Source organism: Netta rufina, assembly GCF_964035555.1.
Source record: "Netta rufina genome assembly, chromosome: 7".
Lineage (NCBI taxonomy): Eukaryota > Metazoa > Chordata > Aves > Anseriformes > Anatidae > Netta > Netta rufina.
In genome coordinates, this window is record NC_140130.1 from 14,332,603 (window position 1) to 14,348,887 (window position 16,285).

Below are 16,285 nucleotides of genomic sequence, written 5' to 3' on the forward strand. Positions count from 1 at the left end.
ATGTGGAAGATTAATGTCAAACCATGCTCTTCTTTCTTTCTAAAGCATCATGGTAACCCATTCCTATGGAAAACAAAACAAAACAACAACAAAAAAAGATACTCCCATCATTCACTGTGAAAAACATATTCCTCTTCAGGAGAGGAAAAAATGGGGACAAGTGCAGTGTTTGGTGCCACTCCCCTTCTCCACAAAGCTTTATTCAATAATTTCAATTTCCATAATTTCTGTAGCGGAGCAGTTTCCAAAGGGTGATGTTATCGTCCCTAAGCAAGCGTCTAACGAAAAGCCAGCTTTTACCCCAACCAGATGATATTCCAAGTCAAACTGCAGCAGGCATTTGATTGGAAACAAGACCATTTAGAGTTCTAAATGTAAAGGATACAAACAGTTTATTAACGGCATTCTTCAGAGTCCTTTTTCACTGGCATTGATAAAAGTCTTGTTTGAGGTCTGCCGCATTTCTTGAGGACTGGAAGCGAGACTGTTTATAGAGATGCTGGTGAGAGAGTGCTGTTTGATGAATGCTGGAGACTGTAGCTAGGTGTCAGCGCTTAGAAAATGAGGCAAGGACATGAGGTATTAATATTGTCAATGATCTCTTGACAGGAAAACAGATACTGCATTCACCGTCAGATTTAAATAGACATCAAGTGCATTAACGACAAAAGGGCAGACTTCAAACAAAGGGGGCTGTATGGTGTTGCGCTGAGCGAGTCTCCGAGTTGGCAATAACCTGATCTGAAAAGACACTGTCAGGACTACAGACAGGCCCCGAATTGTGTGCGGTGACAGAAAACAGAGATGCTGACAGAGATACCGGTGCCATATTATGCCAAGTATATTCCAGCGCTGTCTCCAGCCCTAACTAAATCTGACATCATTTCCTATCGCTTATAGTATTCTCCACTGCTCCAGCAGAATATTTCTCCCCAGACATCATTACAAACTCCACTGTAGTTTTAAAGTTACTGGCAGGCCTGTTCTGTCACAGAGGTTGGGTCTACAGGCCTAAGGATAACCTCAGTCAATCTAAATTTGGAGTTTGCTGGAGAAGTGCTCTCATTTTCACTGATATCTCAGCTACTTGAGGTGATCTGAACGCTGAAGTGTGAGGAGCTGTCACCTTGAATAAAATCCTTAAAGTAAAGACGCTCGGTTCCTGGGATGTTCAGCAAAGATGTCGGACAGTCTGGCAGCAGGAAATGAAATCCAGCTGCTGCTGCTCGCCTGGGGATAAAGGTGCTTGGGCTAGTGACAGTTAAAGTCAGCTGAAATTTTTGAACTCCTGCAGCCTACAATTGTTTAAATTAAGGAAGTGTTGTCTCCACAGAGATTCCCTACCAAGGCACACAGCTGTGATTCGATTGCCAGGCATATTACACACACTGCTCAGAGAGTCTTGATAAAAGTGCAGTTGAAAATGTTGCCATGAGACTTTATTTATCATGAAGGTTATTTGTAAAACAATAATCTGGCTCATAAATTAAATGCGGTGACTGGTTGGGTTTTGTTTTGTTTTTCCTCTCCATTTCCCACTCCCTTTGGCAACTGCAGAAAACCAAGAAAAGGCTTATGTGCTGCAATAAGGGTTTTGATGCTAAGATATGTTGTATGTGAATTTAGGAAACCTACAGCTTGCCTCCTGCCCATCTGTAATTGTACTTGTCCTTGCAGTTCAGGAACATGGATATGGTTTTGCACGCAGACAAGGGGAGGAATTGGGGGAAACAATACATCTGTGACTTTTGTGGTGTTTTTTAATTAAAATATCCAGCTTGGCTATAATAACCTAAGTACACAGCCTATGCATCAAAACAACACACAGCATCCTGAATGAGGTTGCTGCTCGCGGTTCTTGAGGAATGACAACACAAGGTCTTCTGAGGGATCATCTTCCCTGAATGAGGCTTCTAATTTTTCTTAAGTAGCTGCTTCTACCATCACCACAAGCTGTTAGAACTATAATTATGAAAAAAATGCATTGGGAAAAATCATTTTTAAATTCACCCTTTATCTTTTAAATGTTTTCCCCCTTCGGAATGGATGTTCTAATTATGCTGGGTAAGTAATGACCTTGCAGTTGCTTGCATGTGTTGTGGTATCAGTCTTTTTTCACAAACACATTGTAATGTCAGCAACACCAGCTTTTCCCTAGCTGAGGGAAAACCCAATTATCCAAATAAATAAATAAATACATACATGCATACTAAAGCATATGAAAAATTGTTCAAGTCATGTTTGCTCCTTTTAAATTGGGCATGTGTTGCAGAGAGCTATTGTGCAGTTGGAACTCCATACACTTTCCTAGAGTAGAAAAAGTTTGTAGATGTTCATGTATTACAGGGAAAATGATAAAAAAGCTGTAATGGGATGTGCTAAACTTTCAGATCATACAGCCTCAGCCATAGGTCCAAATACAGATGAAGCCAACAGAAACATATGGGAATTGTTATCTGGTAGCATCTCATTGTCTATCGTGGTTCACACTTTTTCCTAGTAAATAACTGCTCTGCACCTATTAAAAAGCACCTCTCAGCCATCACAGCTGGGGCAGCTGCTAGCAGCACAGCCTTCTCCAGTAGCATTCAGTTTTCTTTAAAAGTAATTACTAAAACTAAGTAGTCAAGCCAAAACTTTTGCCATCCCCCCCTCAAAACTATTGCCACATCTGCCCAAGATCCCCCTAAGGCACCCATTTTGACATCAAATGTTTTTAATAAACCCCTCTGCAACTGCAAACAGCAAAGTATTCACAATTAAAATTGTCTGTCAAACACATTGGTTTACAGTACACAGCAGGGATTACATTTCAGCATACAGTCCTCTGCCTGTTTTTCACATGGGCTAACCACAGGTCCTCATTCTAGGCACTGTGGTCAGATAAAGTGCAGTACTTCACACACAGACTTGATATTCTAGCAGGATTCCACTTTGCCTAAGTTTAATTTGAGTATGGTACCTAAATCCTCCACTGCCAATTTGTATTTGATCCATATTCATCTCTTTCTCCACACCCTGCTGTTGTATAGTTTTGCTATGGGCTATTAAACAGCTGCCATGTTCCACTAAGAAGCTGCGTGCATTTCAGTGTGGTTATACTACCAGTCTGTAAATTGTTTTGAGACCCTTCAGGATGAAATATCAATACCATTATCATTTTTTTCATAGGCACTTGGGCATTTCCTACAATTAATGAACAGAAGTTGCAAAATTCCCTGAAATATTAATACGAACTTCCTTTACTGGAAATAATTCCCTACCTACAACATTCAGAGGAGAATAAATACCTATCTACAAACAGTTTCATATATACAATGCTACTGATTTAGGCAAAACACATCCATCAGCTGCTACAATTTAAAACTAAAACTTCTTTCTCTAAGGGTATAAGTGAAGCTAGTTTGAAACAAAAATCCTTTTGCACAGGAGTTTAATTTTTTTTTTCATTTTATGTTTATCTTCATGTAAATAACAACTTTTTGTACTTGACAATTTCTTATCTTCAATTTCACTTTGATTTTTTTTATCAGAAATGAAGCACTAGGGTTTTTCAATAAATTAGTAGCCTGATCCTACAGACCCTCAATAGCACATAGGTTCTCTCATTTTCATCAAATCATCATTAAAAACATTAAAGCATCTGAATGCTGTAAAAAGCATCAAAATATTTTCAAACATACTCCTTCAAAATATTCACTTTTTAAACCTCAGTAAATCATTTCTGGCACAACTTAATTGAAATGGACCATCTAGTTATTTAAAAGCAAGCAAATAAAACTAAAAAAAAAATAAAAAATAAAAAAATATCAGGTAAATCAGCCTGGTATTCAGGGAGCATAAAGCTGTGCAAAGCTTCACAGCACACAAGGGTGGGAACCTGAGGAGGGTGCTAGAGGGAGAAGAAATGCTAAATCTCTCACAGGGAAGAAGAAAAAAAAAGAAAAGAAAAAAAAGAATAAACAAAAAGTTGACTTAGGCCCAAGTAGTTAGCTTTTAGTTCTACTGAGTCTTGTGGCTGTAATAGCAGGGAGATACTTTACAAATGGAAAAAAAAAAAAAAAAAAAAAAAAAAAAAAAAAAAAAGAACCTTCCCTTCCCCAAATGTTGAGTGCTTGTCCAAGTCACTCACTCAAAGGTTCATTCACCTGCTTTAACTTCCACACATTTATGCATTTGTAGTTGGTCTTTTTAGTTGTTTCTGTAAAAATGTAGAAAATGCATTTTTATAAAGAACAATAGTCTGAGCAATTTAGGAACAAGAAATCATTTACCTTTAGAGATCTATTAGAGCCAAAAGCAGAAAAGAACTCTTTTCTAGTTATGTTTTTGACCCATAATCTGTAAAATGGACCAATTAATTACAAATTTGAAATAATAAACTTATTGTAGGGCAAGAATGGAGGGAACTATAGACAGGCTTTTTGTTCTTCACGATTACTTTTGGTGGAACAAAACAAGTTTCTATTGAATATGCTCCAGCCCATGAACTTTCTGACACAAGAACATGAAAAGATCAACTGTAATGTAATAAAAAGTGTAAGGGACCACCTGGGTCGGTCACTAAGTCCTCCTCAGAGAAGCCAGGTACATAACACAGAGAGTCTATGCAAGCTTTCACCCTGCCCTGTCAAGATAAAACACAGTGCCACACAGCAAACAAACCACTGTCAGTATGGAGGAGCTGAAGCTCAAAAACTGCAACGTGACATGGAAAAAGAACAGAAGAGCTACCATTGTCAATGCCAATGTGAAGGAATCCCTGACTACTACAGTTCAACCCATCTGTTGTGACCACAGTTTCCAAATGCCCCACTACAGGTTGGAGTCAAGACACAAGAATAAAGTAGGCATCTGTTACAGTCTGCATCAATATCCTGTATCCATTTCTTTTGTCTTGCCTATTTTGACCTATAAGCTTGTGAGGACCTAATGGGAAGACTCAGTACCTTTCAATATGTCCTTTTGATAGCAGAAACAACTGTCCTAATCACAGCCCTCCCTTTGTGGGTTGCAATGCTAAAATAAGGTAGCCTTCATGCTCAGGGGAGATGAATTACCTCTTCGTTCTTCTCCCTGCACAGGGATTCCAAAAAATGATAATATTTTCCTCTGGACACCCTACAGCATGGGGCATGAAGTGCTCTCCTTCATACTGAAAGAAATTACTGAATGGCACAAAATGAAATCCATATCCATTCTGTGGCAATGGTGTTGGAATTACACACCTAAGCTAGAGCTGAGAGGAATCAGGGCAGGCAAAACTAAGACCCAGAATTATTGCAAGCATCCTGCACAGACAAGTACTGCGACATGTCAAGTCTCACTGGCCTGTTTGTAGGAAGGGGGGAAAAAGGGGGAAGTGAGAGTAGGGGAGGGGAAGGAAAGCAGTCAACAGGGAGATGTTGGAAAAATTTGCAATGAAGGTGATAGGAATATAAAGATGTGAAGTTTGCATCCCAGGCCAAGGGAGCTGCATAAATGTTCAGTGTAAACTAGCAGTCAAGCTGATGTGTGATAAAGTGCAGCCTGCTGTAAATACACTTCAGGGCTCCCAATGCAGCTGGGGATGAAACTTGTAATTTGGAAGGGGGGAGGGAGAGAGAAGTAAGAGAAAAAAGAGTAAAGGAAAAAAAAAATGCACTGCAAGCTTTTTCTCACATAATCTGTTACTGGAAAATTGAGAAGCTTGTCCAAGTCCGTGGGAATAAGCTGATGAGCTGATACTTAATAATAAACCATATTGTGTCATGGTGCGGAGTCATCTAGATCCATTCAGGCCACAAACTATATTACTTTATACAGCCCTGGCTGACATACATTTAAAGCCCTCTACACATTAAGGAGCCATTAGGCTGACAGATTAAAAGTTATCTTGGAGCTAATGTTTCCATTATGCGTATCCTGGCAGTGGAACAATCAACACACTGTTCCTCAGATGTCATACTTTGTTTAAAAAAAGGGTAGGGGGAAGAAAAGGGAGAAAGGAGGGTATCTCTCCCTCCTTGAATGACATTGACATGATCAGCTTTGATCTAGGCATGTGCTGTCTACAGATTCTTTACTGTTGGCTAAAATAGGAGCATTTAGGGCATAATACTTTAAATCATTAACCAGTACTGTACTCCTCTGGGTATCGTTGTTACAATTTAAGGTCCCACACTTGGGATTTCTTTGGAATCTTTCCATGCTTATTGTAACCATCATCAGAGAAATATGTTGGGGGGTGTGTGCATCTGTCTCTCTAATGAAAATAAAGTAAAAATTACCAAACAAAAAATCCAAATGCTTTTGTCTCTTTACTGTGTCTTTACAGTTTTTACACTCAGGTAGTGTCATGGATTGAATTAATCCAGACTTTACAACAAAATATTTCTTGTTGAATATGCTGACATTTTTAAGCAGATATTTTTAAATAGTTAGGCACATAAATTGTATATTCAGTGAGGTACTGCAGTCAAAGAAACCCAAATACACAGAAAACATCAGCACACCAGATATTACAGATTAAATTATACTTAAATTCATATATATAGAATACCACTCTTGAGGGGGATGGAGGAAAAGAAGTATGGGTTCATAGTTCTTCTAGTCTTTTGAACACTTTTGCATATACCTCATTCTCTCGTACTGGTCTAAATAAAAGCAGTAGGCTAAAAGCAGAATAAATTACTGTAAGGATCCAGTGCCAATCAGGTTGCATCTGTTAAGCATCCTCCATCTCTCAACCAGTGTCACAAAAGCTGCAGTGCTTTCTTTTGATGGCCAAGCACCCAAACTGGACCAGCACTTTCAGCCACCAGCCACTCCCTGCCAGCAGCTCCACGCCGAGAGCAGCAGCACTAGAGGGCAGCATGCATTTGTCTAAAAAACGGACCACACCAGCAAGCGAAATACGCCGCGCTGACAATTAAAGCAATACTGTTTGTTAGTTTTGCAGCCAATTTCTTGTTCTGTCATGATCAAAGCCTATATTTATACAGTCTTTGCTTTCAGCTTTTCGCCCAGGAGCCTGACTGCTGGCTGGAGTAACCTCAGTGAGCATCAGTCTGTGTATACAGATAGCTGCAGAAGGATGTCACCGGGCAATGGTCTGAACAAAAGGCTCAAAATGTTGTTCGGAGGGAGGTGATGGCCGTGCACACTACCAGCTCCAAGGGCAGGTGGGGTGGCACTTTGTAGTCCCTCACAACATAAATGTTAGTGCTGTTTTCAACAGTCTTTCTATTACTTTTGATAATGCGCCAGTGTGATCACTGAAGTGACGTTAAGACATTAAGAGACACTTTTAATACCTTTGCTATAGTGGGCAAGGAGGTTGTAAAAATCCCATCCTCACTGTATATTAAAGTTCAGCTGTTGAGCATACACTCACCATATTAACGTCCAAGATTTTCAGTTAATTTGGCTAACATATGTAAAAATGGCATTTCTATAGGCTGCTCTAGACTTTGGGCAACATTCTACTAATAATATGTACATTAATCAGCAACGGAATTAAACCATAAAGAATGAAAGGATCATTAAGAAAACAGAAAGTGAATATAATTATATTTTACTTTACAAACTTTAACCATGCGCAGATTGCATTACAAGTAAATGTAAGGGGGAAAAAAAGAGGGAAGTAAGCTCTTTTAGTAGCTGTGATAGAATTAAACAAATGTACTGTGATTTATGTAGCAGAAAGCAAACTTTTGGAATAATTGTTCGGAAAGTCTACAAGCATTCCAATAAAATTACAAATTCTTATATGAAAAAAATTGAGCAGCAGAGCCCTTCTGGAGAGTTTAGACATAAATTTGGCTCATCTCATGAGTAAAACTTGCTTTTGGATCTCAAATGTGTTCCTGCTGGAGGAGTTCACATCAGGAAAAAAAAAAAGCCATACAAAACTCAGTCTGGCTCAAATGGTTTGAAATTTCTCAAGAGAGTCATCTGAAATAAAGACAAGTTACTTTTTATTTTTAAAGCTGGGAAAGAAAGTCTCTCAAATAAAATTAAAGAGCATAATGAAATAGTGCTGCTGTCACATTATGATACAGTTAAGGGAACCTTCTTTGCATGTTATTACTTGCTCCCTTCCATAAGCCCTTCCTCAGAAACAAAGGAAACATTTAACTAATTGCTAATGATAGAATTGCTATGATTCTTGCTAATACAAAAACAAGCATTCTTAAGCAGCTGACACTGCAAAGCCCTGGGTTTCCTTGATTTCCAGTGGAAGCTAAAGGCATTTAGCACTCTGTAAGACACATCCGGACCCCACATAACTGGTGAAATGCCTTCCCTCTTGTAGGGTGCTATTACTGTATAGCACCAAATGAAATCAAAAATGCATCTGGATCCAAGCACCCTAAACGTTCACTAAAAGCCTAGTTCTCTGGACTAAGCCTGGGCTTGTCTCTTAGCATAATTTAGTTCTATGCTATATCACATCTACACCACCATAGCCTATTGCCAAATCCTTACTGGCCATAGTCTAATTCCCAAACACTGCCTGCCTCCAATACTGAATGCCAAAATACTGTCATGGTTTCCTATCTTCAACTCTCTTCCCATTCCTCAGCCTCCTTTTACAAATACGCTAATGAGAGAGGGGCTGAAGGTTAAATCATAGTGGACAGCAGAATGCAGTTTACAAGCACACTTGTAGCCTCTATGGAATCTTTTGCTAAAGATAGGAGGCTAAGGAATAGCTGAAGAGAGGCACATTAAAACCCTTCCATTAGGGTCAGAGTTATTAAAGTTTAGTCAAAGCACGAAAGACTTTCTAACAAGTATTATGCTTAGTAAACGTTTTCCACTGGAGCAAGGATATTGGTGAGAGCTTTTGGAGTGTGTCAGTTAATCAGTATTCACCCGCTTTGACAGCTTGAAATATTACTCACTTATTTGGCTGGTTCAAATTTGTCAGACTTGACTATGTCGTAAGTTAACATGTCCCCATATTAAAAAGGAGCCAACTGGCAAATGTGCACGTTGGACCTAATAAAACACATCTGGCCAAACAATCAAGCAACACTGATCACTGTATCACTCACAAGCACAAATTAACAGCGACTGTCTGTGAGACTACCAAGCTAAACAGGAAGCAATAACCTACTGCCTTACCAAATAGCCATTAAACGGTTAACTGAGGGATAAAGCCTCCACAGCATTCTGTTTCCAAGACAGTCAATTGCTTGGTTAAAGCCACATAAACGTTTTAGATGGCTTGGGTCATTTGCTGATACAAGTGGAAGAATTGCTTAGGACAGAAGCTGTCCCCCTACCCAGAGATTGTTTTCTGCCAAGGAAGCCGCATCTGCCTCCGGAAGGCCATTTAGGCAATGGCTCTCACAGGTAACACTCCTCACCTCTGCTCTCATAGTGGGTGACACTGAGACACAAAATGAGAAAGCGCTATGGAGCTAGCAGCTATTCTGGAATTAACCATCATGTGAATTTGACTGGAGAGCTGGTCACGTACATTCACTGTTCGGTTAAGCATATCAAGGAGCAGGGTACATGACTGCTGCTGTTAAAACCTGGGCTTTGTCCTGCAAGAGTAAGTGCTAGGAGCAGTGTTATTAGGCACACCAACTTCCATGGCATCCTTTGTGCTCTCTGACAGCAGCAATACACAATACAACTGCCCTGCTGAAGACCTCAAAGATCTCAAAAGCAATAACAGAAAAAAAAATATTCAAGGAAGATCTTTTTCAGGGATGAGGAAAGTTTAACCACTTACATGTGTGCAGTGAACCCTCTGGTCCTTTCAGAGAGGCTCCTGGGAAGCAGCTATACGCTACTGAAGTATTTCAGTCTTTGGGCAAAACAAGCTTGACATCCCTGTTGGCATCTCTGCTGAGAACAGACACAGGCCTTACCCAGAAAACATCAAACGTGACTTTCTGCTAGCTGTGGCTGGAATTAAGCTGAATACTGAAGGCAGGGGGAGGAGAGGTCGCTGAGGAAGCAGTAGTTAACGGGGTAAAGTGAGTGTCATAATCCCCAAATTGCAGTTGGACTGAATGTTTTCAGACAATTTGCCTGTCTAAACCAAGACAGTATCATTTTTCTTTCTTCTAGGAGAGGGTTAAGAATAATCTGAAGCTTGGAAAATGGCTGCTGTTGATACTAGTGAGGCCTTCTCTTTAACTAGATCCTTCAGGAAAAAACAAATTAATCAACAGCCAGCTGAAGTGGGTTTAATGATTGCATTCTGCATACAATCAGCTTTTCCCTTTTCAAGGGCCATCAATATGTCAAGGGAAGACATATCTGAAGGATATAGCTCTTAACATCAAGGTTATCTATTCTCCACAAGGCTCCCACTCCTTACTGGGCTGATACTTTACACTGCCTGTGTCTAACATTTTCATCAACTCTGCAATCAATCAAGGTAATAATGTTGTGCAAAAAATCAATTAACAACGCAATTAAACTTTCCTTATTATCTCAAAGGGCTGAAATAATACCTAAAGGGAAGATAGACTCACTGAATGCAGACATCCATAACCCAATGTGAAAGTGAATTATGAGGTTAGACAGATGCAGGCATGTACTGGCGCTGTTATTTTCAAAGGGATATATCTCATCTAGGCAGTGTATCAGTCACCACCAATCCCATACCCTAAAATTCCAAATTACTTTTAAGAAATATACGATGTGCAATATCCATTTCATATTCTCTTTTAGAGATAAACCCCCCAAAATCTGAACAGGAGTATTATTCAAAGACAAAATGATCTTTCAGAGAGAACATAAAATATAAAAGCTATAATAACATTTACATCTGTATACCACCCATGTCTGTAAATGCAGGTCATCAATTATACATAATCTGTAGTGAATAAGGAACAGAAGAAGTGGCACAACATTTAAAGCCCAAAGGCTCAGATTTGCAAATACCTTGCATCAAGTATGCTGAAGGAAGAGCCCCAAAATAAACACACGCAGCAACAACAGCGAGGACTGAAGTATCATTCACTGAAAATAAGACAGAGTACCTATATTATTGTGTAATTACATTCAAGCCTCATGGAAACATCATTCCCAAGAGCTAAGAGTTTTAAAGTGCATTGAAAGAAGACAATTAACCCTTTGCTGCTGGGAGGATTTGGGTTTTAGCATAGAGATGTTAAGGATCAGGGGCACTCACTACACTGACACAATGGAGTTAATATAATTAGAAGCCCAGGTGCAGTAGTCTTGTGTCAGAGCTGCATGGATGAGGATTTGCAGGAGGGAGAAGAAAGAAGAGTAAAGAACACATCTAAAAATTAATTACCATATGAGTGATCTTACTAATCCCCAGGGACAAACAAAAAATACTGCTGTACAAAGAAAATGACCGCAACCAAGCTAGGTGTTTTTTATTATTCTTGTTTTTTTTGACACCTATCATTTTCTATCACACAACATGAACAACCCTCCTCGGCCACTCCCACCCCCCTTCTCAACATACACACTGCCTTTAGCCGCTGTTGTTTTGATTCAACATAGACAAAAAGATAATGAAAAAAAAAATAGGAAAGGGAAATTTATGACAGAGTAACAAGCTAGGATCACATCCTGCAATAAGCTCAGGAAAATTCAGAAAAGGAATTGGAAGGAACACTGCACTTTGAATCCCTCTATTAAAGGGCTCTCCGTGTCTATGTTCGCAAAGGTGTTCTACAAAGCAGTTCTCCCAGCAGGGTTTGCTTAAGCACATAACAGCTGCAGTTTAGAAATGGTCTATTCTTACAATTAGCTCATGTAGTGCAAGTGGCTTGTTTGGACCAATAACATCTTTTTTTGTTGTTGTTGTTGATAATTCTCTCTGGTTTTGTCTTTGTCTTGCACTTCCTGCTCTTGCTGCTACCCCCCATGCTGTGGAGTCAGTCATGGGTGAGACACGAACACGTGAATTCAAAACAAAATCTTCCACAATTTGAAGCCTTACATACTTTTCCTGCATGGGTTTTGGGCATTAATATTATTCCAGGATTAGAGAATTCAACCATTACTATCTTAACCTTAAGGAACATAATTAATATGTTTTCATTTTCAATGACTTCATTGTGTGTCTATCAACTGGAACCGTTCCTGCTGTGTATTTGATTCCACTGACGATGGGGTGTGTTGGATTTTAAATGATGTGCTAGCACTTCTGTTCCCTATATACTTTAGTTTATGTGTTATTCATGACTTGCATTTGGAGACACGGATGATACACAGATGTAAATGTTATTAAAGCTTTTGTGTTTCAGATTCATTGTGAAAGACTTCTTTGTTTTCGAATAATTCTTTTAACCATCACAAATAACCAGCAATACATGACATTGTCTTGAGACTTTTTTCTTACCCGTTGAGCTTTTGATGAAGAGATTTTTTCCCCCCTCCCTAATGCTTTCTCTTCATCAAAATAAAATACAGGATAAACTGACAGACAGCAGAGTTACACCTGCAGGATAATGTAGAAGTAAACCCCTTTTTATATACACTCATTATACAAAACTAGAACCAAAAGTTACTTCATTTTTGAATAGCTGTCAGGGCTGCGGGTCCCAGTTCGAGAAGGCTGTGACTGGAATCTTCCTTAAGCACCACATTCATATTTCTCAGAAATTCAGGAAGAACACAGTAAAGAAGAAGGTACTACATCAAATCACGTCTCCCTAGCTTCTTTTTCATTTAGATTCAAATAATTTTAGAATAATAGTTTTATATTATTATTAATATTTTAACTATAGGACTGACATTTTTGCATCAGTTTTGCACTGGTGTTATGTAGGAAGGAAGTGAAACACAAAAACATACATAAATACACAGTATGTATCAGCCTTGCAAAACATTAGCCAGCCAGTAGTCTTGGGCATTTTTTTTTTTGATGGACAGATAAAATGCCATTAAATTTTTCATTCTCACTTATTAAGACCAAGCAGATAAATTTGTGTGTCTGGGCTGGTAAATCTTCAAGACAGCTGTGTGAGGCTGCTGCACTTAAGTGCATATATACACCCACGTAACTTTGAACTGAAAGAAACATGCCATCACAAAGCCATGTTTAATCACTAATAATTTTTTTCATTTGACAATATTTTTTCATACATGCTTAGATAGTTTCTTGAAGTTGAACCTCTTTTTAAATGTGAAGTTCTATTCTCCATTTGTTGCTTTTTGCATTAAAAAAAAAATCTTTTTACATTTTTTTCCTCTATTTTATCCATTAAGCCTATAGTACACAGCAGCAGCCTCTCTGTAGAAATTAAATACACAGAAACCACAGTAAAAAGACTATTTTTGGTTATTCTTTGACTGAAATTCAAACTTCTTCTTGAGAAATTCTAACTTGGAGTAATTTACTCCATAGTATGATGGGTTGACCAAGAAAATAACTTATGTTTGCTGCTGTGGGAGTAGTGTGCTGGATAGTGGCATACCAGCACTCCCCAACAGCCCCTTTTACAAAAGATTTCATATTTTATTGTGTATAGTTACTGAAAAGGGAGTGTTCTGTCTGATAATGAGACTCAAACTAATGTTACCCAATCTTTATCTCTGATTTTATGCTAGCACCGCCTCTGTTTGGTGCAATCTTGTTAATTCTTTGCTATAGATACCTGCTGTTTTACTTTACTACTAAAGGTTACCAGAAAAACTGTTTTTGAGCTTTATGAAACAGAAGATTTTTGAAACTGAACCAAATTTTAACTTAATTTAGAAACACACTGCAACCCTGCTTCTGTGTGTTTGATGCTTCATTACAACAATGATAAGGCTGCAAACCAGTCACGCTGAAGTCAGCTCGGAGCTGTGCAGTAGACCGTATCTCATGGCCACGGAATAGTATGCCATGGCTCAGTTGTCCCCCGTATGCATTCCAGGTAAATCCTAATCATTGTGTGATGTGGTCATGCAATGGAAGGAGAAACCCACTGCCTACCACAGGATATAAGATTATGAGAAAGATCAGGAGAAACATCTGGAAGTATCATCAGATAAGGCCATACTGGGTCACTGAGGCTAGAAAGCTACTTTGTTTAGGACAAGTGACACAGGGACATGGGGGTGGAGGTGGGGTGGAGTGGGCTGGGGACCAGAGAAGACAACTTTTACACTATTTCAATCTTGTGCTGCACTAAGTTCTTTGGCCTTCACAAACTGTCTGGCCAGTGTCTAGTCTTTTGCTTTCCATGGTGTAAACATATTTATTTATGGACTTGCTTAAAATTGCAAATAGTTCATCATCCAGGAAGTAGACAAGATTAATATTTCCAGATGCTTCTTCAACAATTATTCTGTTACCAGGAAGCGGTCTGTAACATCTTATAAACACGATACTATCACTCTACATTACTTAGCCAGATCTGGCTTTATTCACAGTGTCAGTAGTCACCTTATGGGAAGTAGAACTTAATGCCACATACCAAGCTGATTCTGAGACTAATATTGCTGTTACAATGAAGTTGCTTACCTGCTGAACAGAAGTGAGATACATCAGGTGCCTTTGAAGAAGTATGAAAATTCTGCCAATACATCTGTCTGCCTTAAACAGTCATTGGTGAAGCCAACAAAGTATGTTTGAAGATGTATCATGGAGTGGGACGTTAGGCATCAAACCTCTAACACATGATTCACTGAACTAGTAAAAGCAATGATTTAAGTGAATGGCATATTTAAAAGAGATGATAAAGTCAAGAGAGGACCAGTTCAGCTACTCACGAAAGAAACAAACCTTGAGACCATTCTCCCTTTCTTCTATAGTACACATTACCAGAAGTTTCATGAGACCACTCTAGACCCTCAAGTGTCCATTCAGATAAGATCAGTCAAGAAAGAGGGCACTCAAAGAAATTAAAGAAAGATGCTAGAGCATGATCTTCCTTTTTCTTCCATTTATTAGAGTTTTTGTTTAACACGGAAGAAGTCTGTCTTCTAATAAGACCAAATGATATGACAACGATTATATATATATTTTTAATAACTACAGAAAAATTCTACATAGCCAAGTGACTGTGCAGGCCTGGTGAACCTGGCAGTCTTGGATAACCTCCTTACCCATTTATAGCAATGATGGGTAAGTCCTGGACACACACAGCTCTAAAATTTATTGACTTCAAGTGCAATTAATATCCAAGCCTCTGGGAAGCTTATATGAAGCTATTACTCTGTTCAAAGGAGGGAGGGAGGGAAGGAGGGAAAAAAAAAAAAAAAAAAAAAAGGAAAAAAAGACTATCAAATAATTGTTCTGAAAGTTATTTTTTTCGGTTTTTCTTTGTCTCAAAAAGAAGGGTGGGGGGGAACCACTCCGTAATTATAAATCTTCTGAAATTCTAACTCAGGAAAAGACTTTTCAAATAAAATGCTTCCCAGAAAAGAATATTTGGCAGAGGTTGGCTCTTGTTTTCCCTAATAACCATTAAAAGTCTGCCCTAGTAAACCATTTTACTGCAACGTTTGAAATGGTAGAGTTTACATTTTATTTAATGAATAGTTGCAGAGCATTAAAGCAACATCTCGTCGGCAAAACAGCTCCTTATCCTCGCTTTGTCTCAATTGTTTTTTTTACATTTCATTTTCAATGACATGTCAGCCGTCTCTCACCAACCTCAAAGGAAAGTTGAATGCGGGGCTTACAAAGTTAAGCTGACATTTGCTCTCTTCCAATAAAAAATATTTAGTCCATTAAACATAAATACCTGTCATTATGATACATGGACTGGGTACAAGCCTCCCGTTTCCCTCTGATGTTTATTACATCCAAACAACTGCAGTGCCTGCATGTTTTCAACTTTAGTGTATTGATTAAACTTTTAAATGGCTGCCATATAACCCAGGGACATCAGGAAGATTAATTTGCGTCAATGTTCATCTGTAATTCATTAGCCATTTATTCTTTACAACCACATGGGCTATCAAGAAAATGCAGGCCATTTTTCACTCTGCACAGGCTTGGGAACAGATCCTGAAATTTGTGCTGCATACAAATAAGCTCCCCAGGCCCGGCCACTTAAACTGCTTGGTTTTTCAGAAGTTAAAGTTGGGAACAACAGCAGAAAAAAAGGAACATAAAAAAACAGAAATGGACAAAATATACGTCCTCAGGGTACAAGGGATTTAACTGAGTTTGTCCACTGTCTTTTCATCCATGGATTATGGTTTCTTATTTCAGTCAGATTAAAATAACTGAAACTTGTTTCTGTGCAAAGGCCATAAATAAAATGAGTTGCAACCCCCCCCCTCCCTAATATCTCCTAAGATGCAGTTACTTGGAGAAAGCTGGAAAGTGGCAGTGAAGTATGAAAAGCTCATGCCT

At 38.8% G+C, this 16,285-nt stretch overlaps 1 protein-coding gene across 1 annotated transcript in view; it reads right to left on the reverse strand.

Annotated features, from left to right (window-relative positions):
* Positions 1-16,285, reverse strand: part of LRMDA (leucine rich melanocyte differentiation associated) — a 677,631-nt gene that overhangs the window by 3,128 nt on the left and 658,218 nt on the right.